We start from the raw sequence: 21,396 nt of genomic DNA, 5'->3' as shown, positions 1-21,396 counted from the left end.
TTTTTTTTTTTTAAGTCTCTATAGCGTGGAGAAAAATCCTATTCGAACTTTTTTTTTCCCCCTCTCTCCCGCAACGAGAGGTCCCTTTTTAAAAACGCTCTTCCTTTGGGAACGAAGTCAACCTCGTCTTTTTTAAATGTGTACGTAGTAGGCACTTAAATCCCCTGAATACTTCATGCAATCCGAAGTCTAATTTTCTTTGCGAAATCCTTTGCTGCTTCACGAGAGGTATGAAAGAATTTCCTACCTCTTCTAATTGGAGTGTTGCAAGATGAATGAGCGCGAGAAATGGGATAAAAAAATGAGGAATAACAGATCTTACAGAATCTACATGTTTTTGCACCGTTATAAAATTATCTTCCTAGTTTTTCCCACTCGGATCAATCGACCAATTAAAGTTTCTGCGCGAATATGCAATAATTTCTATCTCTTTCCTCTTTCGTTTCAACCGTGAACGTTATCCTCGAACATATCCTTTTAATACAACGAATATTTAATCCCTTGCATCTGGAGCAATATATTCTACAATTTTCAACCGTTAAAGTTATAAATTACCCCAATAAAAATTATTAGAAAATTACTATCCCCTCGAATTAATAATTCCAGATCGCAATTATTCGAAACGTTATTTCGAAAGAACGCTCTCTTCGCACCCGAATGGCGCACAAACCACTAATGATTGATAGAGGAATTTAGAAAAGAGTCGAATTTCTCGGTTCCCCCCTCCCCCTCCTCCCGATTAACCTCGATCGATTTACGCGTAACCCCGTCGTTGCACTTGGCTCGATTGGATCAACGTGTCGGATCCGCCTTAAGCTCCCGTGTTCCCACCGATAGATCCCCGTCGATCCTCCGTGATTAAACCTCCTCGAACACATGCAAACTCAACCCCCCCCTTCGGATTATCGTAACTGCACGTACTCTTATGGCCGCATAAACGACTCCGGATCCGTCCCGTTCCACTGTAAATCGTCTCGAACCTGTACCTCTTTTAACCTTCCCTTTTTCCTTTTCCCGCCATTTATTATTACGCTTTTCAAGTGCTCTTAGATTTTTCTCCTCCCTTTCTCTTTTTTTTTTTTTTTTTGACGAGAAGAAGCTTTTAGAGAGAGAGAGAATCTCGTAATGTCTTCAAATATATTTGATCAAGGACAATCCTCCGAAATTATGATTATAATACTTAAAACACCGCGAATTAAATGGAATAGAAACTCTAGATTTCGAGACGAGATTCGAAATCTTTGGGCTCGGAACGATGTCAGATGGGCGATCAAGTTGGCCTCGTCGCGATCCTCGTAGCCGCATTACGTTTCATTATCGGTAATTGTAAAGAATAAATCTTTGCCGACCATCTTCCGTTGTTGGTGTCCGGCCCCGTCTGGCCCCGGGCCGCGCATAATTTCCTCCATGGAGGCGCGTTTAAACGCTTCCTCCCCCTCCTGCCTGTCTCAGCTTCCAATTCAGCCGCGGAACGGTCGCTAAAAATATCGATACAACACCCCCTCCCCCTCCTCCCTCCCCCTATCATCACCGTTATCCGTTCATTTTTTCCCCCGCGTATGAGAACGCGATGAGAACGAATCAACAATTTCATTTAATAATTAACGCTCTCCGCTTTTCTCTCCGAAGAGAAAAAAAAAAAAAAAAAAAAAACTCCTCTTCTTCCCCCTCTTTCGCCCTTTCCTTCTTCGATCCTTCTAGAACCTTCGATAATAATCTACACGACCTATCCCAACGAAAGGAAAGGGGAGAAAAAAAAGGTAGAGAAGAAGGAAAAAATCGGAGATACCGGTAGGCACGAGCCGCGGCAGCCTCCTCCTATCAGCGTATCTAGGAGCCGGTGAATAGAGGCCACTCCGTGTATATTTTCTGTACGCGTGTCGGGAGACGCATTTTTACGTTACGTAGGACGGGAGGTATGTGAGGCCGGCTCTCTCGCCAGCCAGCCAGCCAGCCAGCCAGCCAGCCAGCCAGCCAGATAGATAGATAGCGGAGGAGAGGGGGAGAGGGAGAGAGAGAGAGAAAGAGAGATTGTATCTGGCGGGTTCAGAGACCCCGTTCCTACGTGTCTTTTACTCGGTGTGCGCATACGTTAACTGCATATGACTTGTTGGCGTGTGCATAAGCGTGTATATTATTACGCGCCTTACGGATTGTGATTGTTGATTTCTTGCGCCACCGTGTTATGTATCGTTGATTCACGAGTGATAAGCGAGGGATCGAGCGTCTTTGTTTCAGCCCCTATCAGCGGTTAATAATAACCGGATTTTGGTCAATTTGGTTCAACCGGTGGTTGTTTTATTTTTTGTATATGACGTGTCTCTCTTTTGTATGTGACGTGGTAAATTTCGTTGGCAATTTAAATTCGGCACGGAGAGAGATTTTTAAATTGATTTTATTCGATCCGAATCGACGCAAGGATGCGTTAGGGATTAAAGGGAAGGATGAATTGTTCCTGTTCATCTTTTCAACAAGTTGCAACGAATTTCTGTTCGATTAGAATAAATTCAAATGAGTTCAGATTGATTTGATTCTCTCGGAGAATTAAGAAGAAAGAGGAAGAAAATTGCATGATAGATACATCTTGGGCTCGGATAACTTATGTAAACGCGATGGAGGGGGAGGAGGGGGGGGAGGGGGCACGAGTTTTCTTCGCTAATAGATAGTATATTATAGCCATAACGATAGAGGGAATCGTGGGCTCGCGAGACCGTTTGAATTTTACGGCTGTCTCTATTCTTCACGGCTATCGTATTTATGGTGCACCGTAAGAGAAACAGAAGAGAAACAGTTCAAAGAGGGTTTCTACTAGGCGTCCGATCAGGCCGGTCATAAATAATTCTCATCGCCTGAATTCGCCCTGATTTATAGCTAATTCAACTACAACACCAACTTCCCACCAGCAACCAGGACGACTGTCTCTCTCCCTCTCTCTTTTTTCGTCACGTTTTTTTTGACATCTTTCTCTCCATCGCGTTTATATCGCATATATCCATATTATTACCGTTCGAGAATCGCGGGGAAGAATGGCGAGGATAGAGGAGGAATATTATGAACATTAAACTCGATGAATAGTGAAAGTGGATATTGATGATCGCGTGATAGAAATTAAATTTACGGACTATTTGAGAATTACAATATACTTTGGAATATTACTTGGAAATATTACCTGTTTCCACTTGTCCAATAATCGACACTATTAAACGGTGATTATTATAATCTTACGAATATATTATATGCGAATCTATATAAATCTTCTTTAAGAAGGAAATCGATTTTTTTTTTTCAACCGATGGAAAACTCAAAATCGTGTGCGTTTATTGAATTTATTCGATTCCGTTTCGAGCGGAACGGATCAAAAACGGGTCGCAACGTGGCTCGTTCGCGCGTGTTCCTTGGATGGAGGGAGCGGGTTTGGTTGAACATGGTCGGAAGGGTCGGATGTGCACTGGCCGGTTTAAAATGTGAGTCAGTGCCGTGGATTCGTCCTTGGTATTCGTGCATTTCACTCGAATCGTCCTTCTACCGGGTGAGCGAATTCGTACGCACGATCTCGATTTCAATCTTGACCTCGATATCTCGATTTGTTTCGACCCGGGTATAGGCTCTCTTTAATTATAACATAAGTCGAGAGTATTCGATCGTATGTATTCCGATATTATTTAAAATTATAATGAGCTTATAATATTTAAGTTGAAAATTTAAATTGTGTATCGTATTTAAATTATTTAATTTTTAAATGTATATTATAATATTGTTGAATCAATGCAACATTATGGGTCGTGATATGGTAATAATAGGCGCTGCTTGGTCGTGTATTTCATTGATTTTTTCTTTCTTTCTTTCTTTCTTTCTTTTTTTTTTCACGAGTCAATCGTTTTCGAATTCAGATTTTGGATTTTAATTCGTTTCGCAAGGGGAATTGAGTTTATTATAAAACTTTTTTGAATTATAAAAAATATTTCACGTTTATTCAGTATCTTGTAATCACATGCAAATTTATATTTTTGCGAAGATAAGAAAATTGAACGGGAGTAAAAAATTACTTTACACACTTGATTATATATTTTTACGTAGCGTCGTAGGATTCATTTCCATTAAAAAAAAAATATATATATATATATATATATATATCCAATAAATCGATAGATGCAATTATTAAAGTCGTTATCCTGCTGTTCGAACTTTATAATTCTAACCTTGATTCAATTAAATATACACGACTTCACTGTTGTAATATAATCTCTAATAAAAGTTATGATTGCAGTCTTAAACTGTTCAATAACATAATAAAAATAAGTAAACTCTGTTGAAATATGTCCTTTCCCTTCCTGTCATTAATATCGTAACAATATATTTTAAATCATGGATAGACATTAACATCTCTAATAACAGCTTTCGATCTATCGATCTATCGAACGTTCATCTCGTTCGTAATAATGTTCGTAATAATATAATAATAACAATATCTAATAATTCTAGACCAAAGTAGCGAAAGAATAGCTCGAAAGTCTCGTGAGCCGCGCGCGACTAGAATTCTCGCCAGTTGCAATTCGCGTGATCGTTCGAGCGAATCTTACGTAACCTCTACTCGCACGACCAAAATTCCAGCGAGTGCATTGGCGCAATTACATACGATATTATAAGAACGAATTGCTCTCTCTCTGCTCTGTCTCTCCTTCTCTCTTCGTTCGAATTGATTTACTGCCAATCTTTCGATACTTTTTTTCACGAGGAAAGGTGATTTCTGTATTTATAGGTTATTTCGTGAAAGTGAGGTTAGGAGATTTATAATATAATCTTGTTACGCTGTATTTTAGCGTTTTATTATTCGTATTAACAGTGTCTTTGGAATTATTCTTAGTTTCCTAGAGATCTGGTGAGGTTAAAGAACAAGCCAGATTGAATTGGTGAATTTAGATTCGTTGGAAAAAATTATGTATACGTTTCCGTATCTTTGATCTGTGTATCGCCAATTAGAGGTTAATTAATTATTGTAACTTTATAAAATCGAGATATCGAAACTATTCCCGTTATCTTAATAGGTCTAATACATGTCCAAATATTATTCCATTCTGTATTTTATCGATCTGTTACAGAGTTTATTTCTTTAAAAAAATCAAACCGCAATTGATTTCGACACGCCCAAGATTTCTTACATTTCTCGATAATGAATTTGTTCGATGAGAATTGAAAAATAAAAATTTCTTCTTGAGAAAGAGTGTAACGATACAATTTTTTTCTTTTTTTTCGAATATTAGAATTCTAAGAAAATGGAATAAATTACTCCGCATGTACTTACATATTACTCTCAATTTTCACTCGAATCGATGTATAATATAAACCTTTGTACCAATTTTCATCGAATAATCGACAGATATATTAGATAACGAGTCGTTACGTTATACTCATCGACAACGACTGTTTTACGTTCACTTTCGATCGAAAGCGAGAACGCGACGTATCACAACGCGAGGAAAATTCTCTTCTTAACCTAGCCACTTTTCGATCGATTTGCACCCCACCCCTCCCCTCGTCCTCGGGATTCACGCGATATCGCGACGAGCGCGGAAGAGGATCTCGAGAGAGGGTCTCGTCGCGACTTTTCACGACATTACACGTGGCTCGTGATTCAGTCACGTAGCCGGCTCGTTTAAGCTCGTGATCGTTAGCCGGCTGGTGTGTTATATGGGCGTAACGTGATTCTCGTGTCACGTAGCGTAACGCGTGGCCCTTCGTTCCCTCGCGAAAAAAACGAGAGAGGGAAACGACCGAGAGCCGATGCGCGGCGGAAGGGGAAAGGAGAAGAGGGGGGAGAAGGGTGCAGACCTTCTCGTGACGCTCCACCATTGGATTCGTATTTGGAAATAATCTCCTTGCCGTGCATGCGCAACAACGTGAAAGTGAAAAACGGGCCTTCGTGACGTTTAACGGATTGCCCGTGGTGAGTTTCACGCGCCCAACACTTTAATTTCTCTGATTCTCCTTCAAAGCTCTCGAACGAAGAAGTTTTACAAATCGACAAAATCCACTCAATTCGATTTATCAGAATGATAAATAATTGGCTTATATTATCTCGAATTTATTTTATAATATCTCGATTCGATTTTAAATCTACGAGAATATTTTATAAGAATAAGAAGAAATGGATGATGATGTAAAGATATACGCCCGTGAAAGAACAAAGGCGGAAAGTGGATTGGATAACCGGGAATGAGTCAGAGTCGGTGTGGTGTCGAAGGGGGCCTCGATAGATTGGGAAATCGGGCATTAACCGCCGGTTTCCGGCACCGCTCGCGGTATCACGTGTACACCGTGAACAGGATAATTTGTGTCGAACGCGTGACCGAGCTGGCTGAGATTTATGCGCGGGATAGGCACGCGCGCCGCTGTTTCCACTCGATGTTTATCTAAATCGCTCCCAGATCTCTTTCGTATTGCGTTTTACGCCTTGCACTTTAACACTCGGTTTTTGGTCCCACTTAGGTTGAAAGATAAGGTGGTTTCGATTAAGGTGGGCCGCTGCGTATGTCTGCTGCTAACCAGCCTAACCTAGCTTACTAGGAGCTATTTTAATGTTTATTAGACGTTGCTATTAGACGTCGGTTTCGATTTTTCTTCTTCTTCTTCTTCTTCTTCTTTCTCTTCATTTTGCATTTTAATTTAGAAGATAAGGGTTTTACTTACGGGGGTGAAGAAACGTTTTACGCATCATCGGATAAGATGGCACGTGAGGGTAATTAATTTTGAGCGTTGGTAGGAGGAGGAGGAGGATGGTTATTCGATTTGTGATCACGAAGAAATATCGAAATATCGAATGATTCGAGGATTATTAGTTGTATTATTGGTTTATTAAAAACTTTTTGCATTGGCTTTAAATAAATTGGAATAATTTATAGATAATCCGTATCTCTCGCAATAAGAAGAATTGTACGTTGAAAATTTTCAATTATACTCACGCATCTTGTTTTTCTGTTTTTCAGGTAAGATCCATGTACCATCGTTTCACAAATTCCCCCAAACCTCGAAGGTATTTATTAAACGCTGGATCGGAAACACTCGTCATGTTCGACAAGGTAGAGTATTAAATTTTAACTTGCCAGCAACTACTCTCTTGGATAGATCTTGAATAACTTAGCTTAATGTTTTCACGAATAATTTTCATCGGGTCGATCATTTGATCGATACACATATAGATCTAGGATGCTCGTTAATGCACAGAGGTAATGTAAGAGATTTCCTCGAAACGATGTCAAGGCCGTGACCTAATGCAAGGTCGTCGACGCTTCTTTCTCCATCCCCCTCCCCCCTCTCTCTCTTTCCTCCTCCGTAACTTCTGTTTTCCGCCGTTGGAATTTTCACCAAGTGTCCAAGTCGAACTCGTGGAATCCATGCCAGGAATGTCAGCATCTATTCGAATCTGATTTAAAATCTCGTCTCTTTCGCCGGAATCAATCCTTCTAAAAAAAGGAAAGAAATCCTGTGTCCACAGGTGATTCGAATTCTTCATTTTTCACTTCTATCAAAAATATATATATATTTGTATATTCCTTCCAAATTTCTTCGATTCGAGGATCGAGTCACAAAAGCCACCCCCTCCCCCAATCCCTGATCGATCGAAAGACCGTCCACCGGGTCGATTCCCCTGACTGCACATGAATGGAACAGAAGTCACGATTCGCATTGAGGTCTCGTAGAACGAGATAGTCCTCGAATAAATATGCGCCGCGCCACGTCCGTAGGAATCGTAGGAAGTTCTCGTCGCTTTCTTTCTTTCTTTCTTTCTTTCTTTCCTTGCATTCTCTTCTCCCCCTCCTCTACGCGTGTCGGTGACCCGTATCATCGATCGATCGATGGCCTGTCAATTAGCCCCTCCCCCTCCTCCCTTCCCCTCGTTATAAATCGAACGACACCTACGCGAGTTTTCTAATCTTGTGCACGATATGCGCGATTGAAAAAAGGAAAGAAAGAGAGAAAAAAACGAGCGGACAAAATGGGGAGGGGGAGGGGGAGAGGGGCATTATGCCACCGTGCATGAGTCACGATTCTTATCGTTTCGGCGTCGCTAATGGAATTAATGAATATTTCTTCGAGCCCCCTCCCCTCGCCTTCCGCTCGATTATTGGCGGTTTCTAATCGACGATTAACGAGCCTTTGTTTAGTAGAGGTTTCTCTTAATTGTTCGTCAACAGGGGGAGGAGGATCTCGAATACGTGAGCGAATTTAGTGTTGGAATGCGGTGTGAAATTTTCCTTTTGACTCGTGTCATTTTTTTAATGATAAAGTAATAAAGGTAGATGATGATGATTTAATTATAATTATTTGTTATTACTCTTCGTGTGTTCGATATTATTGGTCGCTGATGATATTGCAATCGGTTGTTCGCGAAAATGTGGAACGATTCGATCGATTCGTATTAAGAGCGAATTACTCTTTCGAAAATTTTATCTGCGCGGGTATATATATATATAGAGATAACGGGGATAATCTCTTAAATGAAAACATTCTATGTATCTTCGTTTCCTCGTAATTGATATATACGATTCCCAAACGGGATCGAGAAATAGAAACATCGCAATCGAAATATTTACACTGTGCAAAATATTCGTTTAATTATACGGTGTTTATAAACATCGTATAACATCGTAAATTTAATAACCAGAGACGAAGGATTTCTGACTGAGTTTCGAAGTTATCGAATCGAAGCAAGGAATGAATAATGATTCTATATTCGAATATTTAAGGGAAAAAAATTCATCGATTCTCAAAATTTAATATAATAATATAAGTGAGAGAGAGATTATTAATCAAAAGAGAGTTGTAAAAAAAAAAGAATGAGTAAAAAATTGGACATTGGATCGAGATCGAATAACAATATAAATCTTTCCTGCGAAAACATCGATTAAAAGACAAAAGCGGAACGGTCAATTACTTAAAGTACATATTCTACATTGTATAACCGAGGACAAAAGCACCGAAAGGAGAAAGGCTATTGGACACGGGTCAAAAATGAAATATTCTCCATAACAAAAGGCAGGTAAAAACGAAAAGGCTACTTGCACGGCTCAAAAATGTAATGTTCTCCATAACAAAAGCAAGTAGAAACAAAAGCCAGTGACTCAAGAAACTTAACGTTCCCCCATAGCCAAAACGAAAAAAGCAACCAAACGTTCCAGCAACGTTTCGCTCCTACTCTCTCTTTCTCTCTCTGTTCCCTTATCTCTCTCTCTCTCTCTCTCTCTCCCTCTCCTTCTCTCTCCACCACAGAGTAACGAGAAACGCGTGCTTGAAAACGCGACTGTAGACCGTGGCAGACTATTCTCTCGCCTCGGCAGCCGCCTCGCTTGTCCTTCTTCTCCTTCGACTCCTTCTCCTCCTCTTCCTAGTCCAAGGTGGAGGAGGTTGTTGCACCCTCCTCGAGCATTGTGCATGCGTGCACGAGGGTGCCTAGCCCCCTTCATCCTCTACTCTGTATGCAACCCGTCTCTCCTCTCCGCGATGGTGCAATGACACAGCTTCGTGGAAAGGCATCATAGCGGAAGAATTCAGGATTATCGATTGCCACCTCCTGGTCTCCTCCGACCACCGATTCTGCGCTCCTCTTCCNGAAAGGCATCATAGCGGAAGAATTCAGGATTATCGATTGCCACCTCCTGGTCTCCACCGATTCTGCGCTCCTCTTCCCCGCGGATTAATATCTTCCGCGATTTTTTCCCTTCGAGATTAATCTCTCTCTCTCCTTTCAACCTCTCTCCACTCGTGCAAGAAATCGAATATATTCGATGTGTTCTGAAGTTAAGGAATCTCTCGATTCGTTCGACTTTCTAAAATTTTCATATACATACATATATATATATATATATATATATACGCGCTTCCTCGTGAATAATTTTTAAAAAAATATCAAGAGTATCCTTTGCTCGATCCTTAAACCATCCCCTCTTTCAAATCCTTGTTGATCAACGGCTACAAGAAAGAATGAAAGAAAGAGAGAAGGTAAAAGAGAGACCAACGCTAGGAGCAGAAAATCTAAATATTTCAAGCGAAACGCACACGCCCATAGGGCCCCGTACTCGGTTTTATTATTCCCTTCCGAGGTGTGCTCGCGCTTAGAAAAGTCGCGGTATACCCGGCTGGCGCGGGTACTCCTTGGGCAGGAATATAAAGCGTTTTATGGGTCTGTCTGGCCGTGCGAGCGCGGCCGACACGGCGAGGGGCCCTTGGCCCCTTGAGCGCGAGTCCTCTTCGGGGTCCTTGCGCCCATCCGGCTCGGGACTGGATCGAGAGCAGTGCGCGTTGCCCGCGCTCGCTTCGCTGTTGTCCATAAACGCGTGGAAGCCGCTATAAATCAGGCCGTTTGTCGAGGAACGAATCCCGTTCGCGGTTCGTTAGAAAATTACACCGCTCCCTGGGCCTCGCGCACCGAGACAGAGAAAGAAGGAAAGAGCGAGAGAGATGGAGACTGAGAGAGAGAGGAAGAAGAAGAAGAAGAAGAAGAAGAAGAAGAAGAAGGGTATTCCCTTCCAGATCCTTCGACGAGAATTCTTCCCTCTCTTGTGCTTCTTATTTCTCTCATCGCGGAGTGGCTGTCGGTCTGTTGATTGACTGACCGGAAGTTGCACTCGAAGCGTTATGGCGGAGGCTGTTTGGTGGGATGTTAAAGGGAGGGGGAGGGGGAGGGGGGAAGGGAGGTTTCGTGTGGTTTTGTTGCGAGAGAAGGTTGCCGGAGTGGATTCTTGTTGCTCGGTTTTGAGGTTAGGTTTTTGTGCCGGGGGAGGCACGGCGTAGGTGGCGTTTCGGTTGGGTTAGGTCAGTGGTTCCCAACCTGTGAATATACAGGGGATCAAGAATTTTGAAACTTTTTTTCTTTTAAATCGAATCTTTTGCAATTCGTATCGGAGAATTGATCACGTGTCTATTTATTTTGCCATCATCCCCTCCTTCCTAATTTCTCTCTGATCGAAAGGAATGACTTCGAAGTCTTCGAAAATTCTTTCTTCTCGAAAATTAATCGAGGCAACTCTCATCACAAAATTCAATTCAAGAGAATCCTTTTCGTCATTTCTAATATATAATATTCTGATATATATGGAAAAATGAAAAGTCCCCGAAATTTCTTCTCTCCTTCGTTCCCCAACCTCTCCTTCGAGACTCTTCCAAAGCGTTCCCTCTCCCGTCCGCTCCCGAGAGGAGGGGGGGCTACTCCAGGGCGCGTTGCCCTCCGCGTCGTCTGTGACGCGCACACAGGTGCACCTAGGCGCATTTTTCCGCGGCGCGTGCAGCGTGATGCCGCGTCACGTGTCTAGAATCTTACTTTCACTCGGGGCCCGTGCGTACGGGCCCGTTTTGCAACCGGCCCCGATCGCCCGCGGAAATCTCGCTTCCATCCATCCATCCATCCGTCCGTCCGTCCATCGATCGATCAAACGCCGCGAGTTTTCATCGGCGAGTTCGCGCCGCGGAAAGGTCGCCGCCGCTCTTCACGATTCGAGCGCAGTTGAATATCACCGCGTATTATGTAACGTTCGATAATGGATACGATGCTCGATAACGCGTTGTTTGCGATACGTTGTAAGAGGAGGTCGTTGACCTTTTGCTCCAATTGATTCGATCGAAGATTCTTCTAAATCGAATATATATATATTTTTCTTTTTTCCTTGTATTATTTATGAAAGTAAACTTTTTTGAGAAGGTGTTTTTTAAGCGGTTAAGCAGGTCTGGTCTTTCGAGACGTAGCATTTTATCGGATAAGCAGATTTTGTAATTGAGATATCAGTTAGTTAGGTAATTTAATACACGTGTAAACGTGTGATAATTGACAAGGAAATTGGTATGTATTCTTGAATATCGATGATGTGATGATGATCGATGTAAAGAACGAGCGATGTTTATTTTATGGGAAAAAAGATTTGGATTAATTATGGATATTATTTCGCAAAAATTCCTCTTCGTTTCGATAAGTGTACTTGTTACATATTTTTTTTTTTATATGGATATGAATTATATTTTCCAATTTAACTCTTTGTTAAATTGTACTATGCAAAGCGGCAATTATATCTTTTAGATATTATTATTATATTATTTTTAACTGTGCAATTAATCTTTGCCTAATCTCTGAACAAATTTTACCGCTAATATTCTCGATATATATTTTCATCTTTTCAGAATTTTATTTTCCAATCGTCCTCGATTAAATTTCAAGGCAAAGTACCAAGAAACCAAAACAAAAAATTGTTTCCAAATTGTTTTGTGGAAAACATTTATCAATTAAACATCAATAAACATAAATATTTTCGCTTTATCGAAAACAAATGCGATACTTGCTCCCAATATAACGATGAAAATAATAACGAGAAATAACCAAATAAAAACAATTACATTTCTCCTCGTTATTCGTCTGATTAATCATTTCCCTTTCAAGCTCGAAGTAGAAACGAGCCCTCGTGCTTTTTCCAACATTGCCACCGGGCAAATAAACGTGTGTAAATCCTCGATTCTTTTCACGACGGATGAGCGAGACGACGAGTGGCTTGACCTTCTCCAACGACGCGATCCCTCCTCTTCAACCACCGCCACCCTTACGTAGGGTGTCTTCGGAATAAATATACCCCCATACTCACGAATTTACACAACGTGGATACACGATTCGAACCTCGTTCCTTCGTATTTCCACTGGTAAACACCGGCATCCCTTTGAATCGGGAGGATTACACCGGGAGTGAGCCGAGTCCTCCTCACCTTTAACGACGTCCAAGCTTGAAAATCAACCCTTTAATCTCGAGGAGGGGTGGCGGATGTATCTTTTCCCCTTCCTCGAGGAGTTTCAACAATCAATTCCATCAACGGGACAAATAAACGAGACCCTTCGACTTGGCGCCAAAGGCAAACCAACCCCCCTCGCCGTTGATTAAAGCGACGATTCTCGACAAAGTTGAAACAATGCCATCTTCTTAAAGTAACTACTTTACGATTTATTTATCATTCATCGTTGTTAGATACTTTTCTTGTAAAATTTCTTTTTCTACTAAACAATACATAGAAAGATAGATGAACTCTATTTACGATTAAACCAAGCGCATCTCTCCTCGTAAAAAACATCGCAACATCACTTCCCTCAACTTATCAATGATTCTCGAGAAAGTCGAAACAATACATCTTCTCAGAATGATTTTAGAAGCTGAATTTAGCTTATAAAATGCACGAACTCTATATTACAATTAAATACAAAATCGCATCTCTCCTCGTAAAAAATCACCGAATCGATCGAAGGAAAATAAAACTAGAAAACGATCCATCACATCCTCACCCCTCCCCCTCGAGAAAATCGTAACAATACTTCTTCTTACAATGACTTTAGAGGTGTAAATTTAGCCTGAAAGACAACATACAAGATTCTACATTCCAACTCTATATTACAATTGAACACAAACCAAATGCCTCTCCTCGTAAAAAAACCACCGAATCGATCAGAAAAAAGAAAGAAAACCTTAGAAATCTATAGAAAAGAAGAGGAAGAAGGGATCCATCGCATCCTCACCCCCGTCGACTTGGCCTCGTCGTCGTCTCGCAGTGTCGATTGCCGGCGGCGGCGGCGGCGTAGCGCTCGGCTTAATGGGTGCAGGGTCAGGAGGGGTGGTGGAAAGCGGCTGCTGCTGCGGGGGGAGGGGGGGCTCGTTGTCGTCGGCGACCTCCGGCCAGGAGGCGGCGCGGGGGTGACGGAGAGGAGAGGAGAGGGGAGTGGAGCGTTGCAGGCGGAGGAAAGTGGCGGAAGGGCGACGAGGGGGTGACGCCGGGGTCAATACACCCGTAATCTCGGTGAAATGCACTTGGGCGCAACTGGCGAGGCGCTACTACTGCAGTTACGCCGAGGCCCTACGGGCTGGAAATAAGTGGCGAGAGATTTCGAGATTCCTTTTTTTTTTTTTCTTTTTTTTTTTTTTGGAAACGCTGGAGATGAATGGACAGGGGATGGATACGAAGGGGGCGTGTATTATTGGAAGGGATTGTTTTCGGTGTTGGATTTGGAAACGCGAGGGTTAAAAATGGGTTTTTGAAGGGGGATGAAAATTTCATAAGTTTTTTTTTTTTTTCCTCTCCTGTAAAGGCTACTTCCGAGAAAGTACGAAAGCTTTGAAAATCCTATCCTCCAATTCCAGTAACACGATTTCCAAGCATCTAATTATCAATCATCAATCGCGGGAACGATCCTCTCGAAATCCGTGTCGAACCGCCTTTCGATCGCGGTTTCCCCGTGAAATTAGAAAGTCGCTCGCCGATATTAGAAGCAGATTCACGATCGGTATCTCTTTGTAAATCCTCCCATCCCGGATGAAACTCTCGGGTTTCTCGTTTCCACGCTCTTTGTATCGAAAAGGCACGCGCGTGTATATATAGAGTGTCTCGAGATTCATCACCATGATTTTTCTTCTTATTATTTATTTTACCAATGTTTGGATGGATTTTCTACTTTTCTTTCTTTCCTTTTTTTTTAAGAATGATTGACAATATAATTTTTAACTTGAAAGAAAGACAAAGTATACTTGTACACTTGTCTATTCCTCCTTGTAAGATAAAATTTTAATAAAACATTCTCTCGAACTTACTTGCAATAATTTTTAGTTACACGTGGATTGATTCAAAAATTCTTTCGAAATAAAAATTGATGTATATGATCTTTCTCGAAACCATTCAATTTAAAACGTTTATGAATAATAACAGTACAAAATTCAAGGTGGTAATTTCAGATGAGACACTCCGTATTCGAGTGTATATCGGTGTTACACTTCCACCTGCAACCTAGTTCGCCTCGATATTTATAACGAGACACCTCTGGAACGTTGCTCAGGGCGGCTCTGACCTAGAGGGATGATGACGGTCGATTAGGCGAAATAGCTTGGAGAAATTCGAGAGATATCGAGTTGGTCGTTTTGGAAATAAAGAAAGAGAGAGAGAGAGAGAGAGAGAGAGAGAGAGAGAGAGAGAGAGAGATTCGTGTCAGTGGAGCTTGTGGGAAGAGGCTTTGTAACTTGGTGGGGTATTTAGAGAACGATTGCACTGGGTTTTTGTTGTCGGTTGCGGTTTCGTGGTTTTCTGCCTCTTACGAGAATGCTTCGCAGATTTTTCGCAGGTCGGGTTGTTCCGCTCTGGAAAGGAAGTTTGGAATGGTGTTGCGCGCGCGCAATTACTATTTTACACGTATATTAAACTAATTTTTCCAGAGATAACCTTTCTTCGTATTCACGAGTAAGAATATCGAGTTTACACGAATGCTATTTTAAATTTTTCTCTTCACAAAGATAAGATCGTATAAGAAGAATCGTAATATAAATTCGATCAAGATAAATTGTTCGATTCTGGATTATTTTAAAATCGAAAGATGCGAACAAAATATCGAACAAAATATAAAAATTGATGCGAAGAATTATACTTGGCGTTCCATACCCGATAATTCATAAGCCTGATACGTATAATATATACATACGTTCGATAATAACAGATTCGTAATTTACATACGCGATGATAGTTTCTACGAAAAGTGATCATGATCAGCCCCATTAAACGACAATATTCCTGGGCCATTTTAATTGGCAGATAGCAATGCTGAATTACCGAGGTAACCTCGGCGTTGCTGACTTCGTGTAATAACCGCCGCGTGTAATAACCCAGTGTATCGAGCCGAGTGACAATCGTCCGTCTCGATTATCCTCGCTGCTATCTGTTTGCCGAGTGAAAAAAATCGTCGAGTGTAATAATGGAAGAACGAGCGGACGTGTGTTTGGAAAGGATGGAAAAGGGCGAAACTCTCGGAGGAATTCCGTTAAAAAAGGATTAAAAAGGATCGCTTCTTATATAATTCATATAATTTATATTATTTATGCCTGCAAATAAGCAAACACCGGGGCCCCGTTTTACGACCAACGGCAAGAATAAAACGCGAGTCGTTTTATGAATGATGAAAGCTCGGGGGAACAAGGGACGGGGGACGAGACGAGGAGGAAACGAATAATAATACGAGGCTTAATGGCCGATGCAGACGCGTACGATCAGGAGTCGTGATTTTGCGATTAGCCAGATTTAACCGTTTTACAGCGCGCAGCCAGACTTGGACGAATCGTCGTCCGTGGATGATTTTAATTTTAATTCGAACACTTTTCACTTTTCACGTTTCTTATTTCATTCAAATTGATAAATAAATTTCTCTTCTTTCGTGTTTGGGAAAAAACGATATCGAAACATTTATCGTGCGATAATTATTGTAATTGAAAAGGGATGGAGAATTTCGTATTATCGAATCGATCGAAGAATTACATAAATACGAAAATTGGATACGAATGGAATTTTTTAATGCAAAGCGTCGAGCTTGGATACGCTACTGCTTTCGTACCGGATATATAGGCCATTTCCAATATATTCCAATGTTATTTTAATATCGTATCAGGGGATTCGATGGAACGGATATCATCCAGCGTATGAATTTTTTATTTTTATTTTTTTCCTCCAAGCCTGTCGGCTACAAACTCGCTGTCTCCGATATCCAACAATTTTTCTATCTTATTCACGATCTCGATATTACGATACAAATGAATGTTTTTCGCAATATAAATGAAACTTTATCGGAATTCTTACGATCATTACGTAAAAACGTGCACACAGTAACGCCGTAATCTCCAATCCCTGATCTTCCACAACGAGATTCCAAAAAAAAAAAAAAAGAAGAGAAAGAGAGAACTGAAATTCCTCGAGGCCAACCCTCCGATTCGATCCTCCCCCTCAGCAAGGGTTGGCACAACGCTTGGAGATGCAAACCGCGTTCAAGGCCTGCTCGAGGCGCATTCCGCCTCGTGCTTTTACCACTTTCCTGCTCACGTGCGCCGGAACAAGCGCAACCCGGGGAACCTGTTTCGTCGGTCCTGCCGGTTTTTTCCACACCCCCCTCGCCCCCTCTTCCCCCGATCGCACGATACACGACCACACGCTCGAACTTTTCCCCATGGTAAACATTATAATTTATCGATCCTCGGATCGTGATCTATCCGGGTTACCTATATATATATGTATATATATAAAGATTGTGATTCGATGCTGGTCCGTGTGTAATTATTAATTTTCGTGAGAAGTGTAAGTGCAATCGAGGTGTATTCAGAAGTGTAGAATTGAGACGAGTCAGAAGAGAAGGAAAAGAAAAAGGAATGGAATATGGGAAGAGGGGTAAATAAATCTCGGTAGGATGCGAAATTAAAAGGTACACGGGAGGAGGGCGATAGAGGAGCACTTTCTAGCCGTATCGGGCTTCATTAGCTTCGTGCCCCTTTCCCATCCTCCTCTCCCCGCCGTTCGAAAGTCCCCGCGGAGAGCGTTCGTTCCACTTGCGGATGGATCGGTGACGTGTAATTTTCTCCGCGGGTATTACGCCTTCAATTCGACAACTGAACCGTGTCCATCTTCCCATCGAAACTAGTTCGCTGGTGGGCTCTCGAGTTGCAAGGAACCGGAAAAAGAGAAAACGAGATTTCCATTCTCCAAACGCGCCGCCTTTTCCAATTCGATTCAAATTTTATTTCTTTTCTGGAGTTTTGGGGTTGGATTTTTTGTTATTGTCACAGTTATTATCTATCCGACTTGAAATTATTAATTTTGAATTCGAGAAAACGGAATTTCCATTCTCAGAGCTTTTTCCAATCTAATTCAGATTCTTCTATTTCTTTTCTGGAGTTTTGGGGTTGGATTTTTTGTTATTATCCCAACTATACGTCCATCTATCCGACTTGAAATTATTAGTTTAGAATTGCATTCATATATCTGATTATATATTCTACTATATATGTAATTATATATTCGATCCACATTTTTTCCAAATTATCCACAAAAAATATTAAATCTTCGTTGATCGATTATTTCGAGAGAAATGGAATATCATTCCCCCTCCCCCAGAAAGGAAAAAGTTTGGGCGAAAGGCGAGAATCGCGTGGATAATTTCACGGGACGAAGAAAGTTGGCGTGGCTCGTTAATTAAGCCTCTTAGTTCAGAGTTCGTGGGGCCGATAGAGGCGATCGTGGCCAAAGTTTTTCGAACAAAGTTTTGGACGAATCCCTCGTGGGAATATCGCGCTGCGTATAACGAAGGACGAGGAGAGATGATGGGAGGAAGAAGGGACGAATTCTTCTTGTCGACAAAAGATGGTATTTCAACGAATAAATCCTGAAGAGAGAGCCAGCCCCCCTATCTATTCCTCCAACCAATTAATCAAAATTCGATCGCAAGATTCCGCGAACGAACAACATTTATTTAACTTTAGAATATACTTTAACAAAAATTCGTAATAATAATAATAGAGATTCCTATCCAGATTCAAATTGGAAGAAACACCTCTCCCCCGTGAAATTATCGTGAATTCTCCAGTATCGCGATCCTCCAATCCCATCCAAGTGGACCAAAAACAGGCTAAGCTTGCGTTAACCCCTGCCGTAACCGAGTCGATCCCACGATCCATCGTGCGACGCGAGCGTGCACGGATCCAGGGCACAACAAATCGTCTTGGAAGAGCAAGTACACGCTGGTACCGGCGTCGCAGAAAAATCGGCAACGAGGGGGATAGCCGAGGAAGGGATACCCGGACACCCGGTAACCGGCCAACGTCCCACATCAGCCGGGTAACGTCGTGTCGGAAACAATATCCACCTAAATCTGCCTATGAATCCAACTGGTATCGTTGCCTGATATCCATGAAACGCTCTCCTCTCCGTGGCCTGCCTCTCCCTCTCCCTCTTCCTCTCTCCCTGCCTCTCTCTTTCTCTTTCTCTTTCTCTCGAGAGAGGTCTTGTCCCGTTGCGGGAAAGCTTGGGCTCGGTCCGCCGGGCCTGTAATCTCTCTTATTCTCTCGCCGTTGACACGGATGGAATTAAACATGGCGTGTGTATATACAGTGCCCGACAAAAGTTTTAGTTTCGCTCGGTTTTCGAGAAGGTTTTTTTTTTTTTGGAAGGAACGAGAAGGGAGGAGGAGGAGATTGGATCGGTGGCAGTTGACACGTTGACGTGTTGTATAAGCAAAAGTTTACGATCTATTTATTTGCAGAAAGGTTTTTCGAAGGATTTAGGATTTACGTTTATTTAGGTTTCTCTTGGCTTTCGGTCGTAACTTTTAATCCTCTTTACGGAAGATCTTGAAAATCTTGAACGATTTTTCGATCCCTTCGATTTTCTAAATCGAATTATTAAATCGAAGAATCCATCTCTTCGTGGTATTTCCATACCTCAAGAAACTCAAGATTTTCCAAATTACGAATATTAAATAAAAAAAAAAAAAGATCCAATCCTCTTCCTCAACAATCCAACTTTTGCCCCGCACTGTAACGCAAGACCTCTCCCCCTCTCTTTCATACCCTCGCCCTCTCGCGCGCACAATACCAACAAAAGATCCACCATCGAGGGTATCCGTGGATGCAGCCGTTGCAACGAGCTTACCTGTTCACGTGCCGGTTGAAGGTGACCGTGCCTCCTAGCCAGGAGTGCATCGAACGAGGTATCCAGGCTGACACCCACGCCGCCACGTTTTCTGGGCCGAAAAATCGCGGGAGAGCGCCGTTCACTTCCGCGTGGCCTGCGCGCGCGCGCACGCAACCAAGCCAGCCAACCAGACGGAGCCAGAGTGCAAGCGAGCGCGGAGAGACCCGGGTTCCGGGTCGGTTTTTCGCCCTGAAAACGTCGCGATTGTCGAGGCCCGGCCTGGGCGAGCCGGGCGTGACCAGTTCTCCATATATATATATATATATATGTATATGCGCGTGTGTTTGTACGTATATTTTTTCCTTTTTTTCTCTCTCTCACTCTCTTTCTCCCCACCCTCCCTCTTTCTCCTTCTCCGCTCTCTGATCTCCTTCTTCGCGCCCCCTTTTTTCTTCTCTCGGCTCTCGCACACTTGTGCACGCACAGCTTCGAACCGACGCAGCGTGCCGGCGGCGGTCTTCAAGTCTCTTTCGAGACGATTCACCTTTTCCCCCCCTTTTTTTTTTTTTTCTTTCCTTTTCCCTTTCCTTTTTCTCGCCATTTTCCTTTTCCTCCTCGGTGAATGGAAGGCGGCAGCACCCCTCCTTCCTCTTGGCTGGTGAATGAGCGAGAGCTGTCTATGAGCATGGTCGGATCGATGGAGTTGAGGAGGAGCGGGGCATTTTTTAATTAAATAATAAAAAGAAGGAAAAGAAAATCCCTCTTTCACCTCTCGAATCGCGAACACCGATTTAATCAAGATTGATCTGTCTCTTCGATTTACTTTCTCTCTTTCTAATCCATACAATCTCCTCTCCCCTTCCATAATCTCTTTAATTCAAAACTGTCGAACTTGTTTAGATATTTACAGAAAATTTCACTTCACGTAGAAACCCAACCAAACAGAGTCCCAATCGAAGAAGAAAGAACAGAATATCCTGTAACCCTCGTCATCGTAACTCGACCTTTACCCCTCAAAAAAGAAAAAGAATCCCCTTTCTCCCACCAAAAATAAAAAATCCCACCCTCGCCAATTATAATCACAATTCACGTATTCCACGGCGCGCAACTACCTCAACCTATTCTCGATCTTCTCTCCACCTCCACAATCCCACCTTCACCTCTCCCCTCCCACCCATCCAACGCCTGTCCAAAACCCAAACTCCACCTCCTCTCTCTCTCTTTCTCTCTCTCTCTCTCTCTGTCTCTGTCTGTCTTTCTCTCTCTCTCCCCTTTTTCGCCGGCACGGAACATAGCGCAACACCGCGCAGTAAAGAGGCGTCGCGTGACAGGAAAAGATTGGTAGGAAAGAGACCGAGGGGAGAGTCCCTCGAATCGAGCGTGAGGCGGGAAAAATCGATTTCGCGGCAAAGGAAACGGCAGATACGGTTGGAATGGCACGCGGTGCATCGATCGGTCGATGGTCGATGAAGCGGTGTGCGGCAGTGGCGTAGTCGTTGATCCGTCCGCGTGCAGAGACGCCCACGGCTTTTTCATTCGGTGTGGACAAGAATTCGCCGTATTTTACACTCGATTCGGATCTGGCAACTCGGCCATCCGTGTTCCTTCCTCTCTTCCTCTCCCTCTTTCTCTCTCTCTCTCTCTCGTGGTTTACGCTTTCAATCGAATACACGATCGATATATTCTCGTTCCCTCTTGTGTATGTATATATATATATATCTTTTTTCGTATCGCGTGCATCGTGCTTCGTCCCTTCCTCTCATCGAAGGATTTTACGCGGGTAGACATGGTGACCGGATGCCTGGACGAGAACTCGTACATCAGGGTGCTACTTTTGATCGAGAGGTATTTCTTTTTTCCCTTCTTTTTCTTTTCTGCTTCTAGTTTTAATGTTGGTGCGCGGCAAGTATATCGCGTATAAATTATTTAATTGGTTTATCTTAAAGTTTT

The 21,396-nt window shown here is 42.4% G+C and overlaps 1 long non-coding RNA gene across 1 annotated transcript in view; it reads left to right on the top strand.

The window, feature by feature from the left end:
* LOC122712683 overlaps positions 1-21,396 on the top strand; it is a 36,183-nt gene that overhangs the window by 6,704 nt on the left and 8,083 nt on the right. The window contains exon 2 of the long non-coding RNA XR_006346388.1: positions 6,984-7,076. This is a non-coding gene — a long non-coding RNA (uncharacterized LOC122712683). The remainder of the gene's footprint in view (positions 1-6,983; positions 7,077-21,396) is intronic.

The sequence above is a fragment of the Apis laboriosa genome, unplaced genomic scaffold (assembly GCF_014066325.1).
Source record: "Apis laboriosa isolate Shangri-la unplaced genomic scaffold, ASM1406632v1 scaffold204_cov149, whole genome shotgun sequence".
Classification (NCBI taxonomy): domain Eukaryota; kingdom Metazoa; phylum Arthropoda; class Insecta; order Hymenoptera; family Apidae; genus Apis; species Apis laboriosa.
The sequence above is the reverse complement of the archived record's forward strand: the minus strand, read 5'-3'. Positions and strand labels throughout refer to the sequence as shown.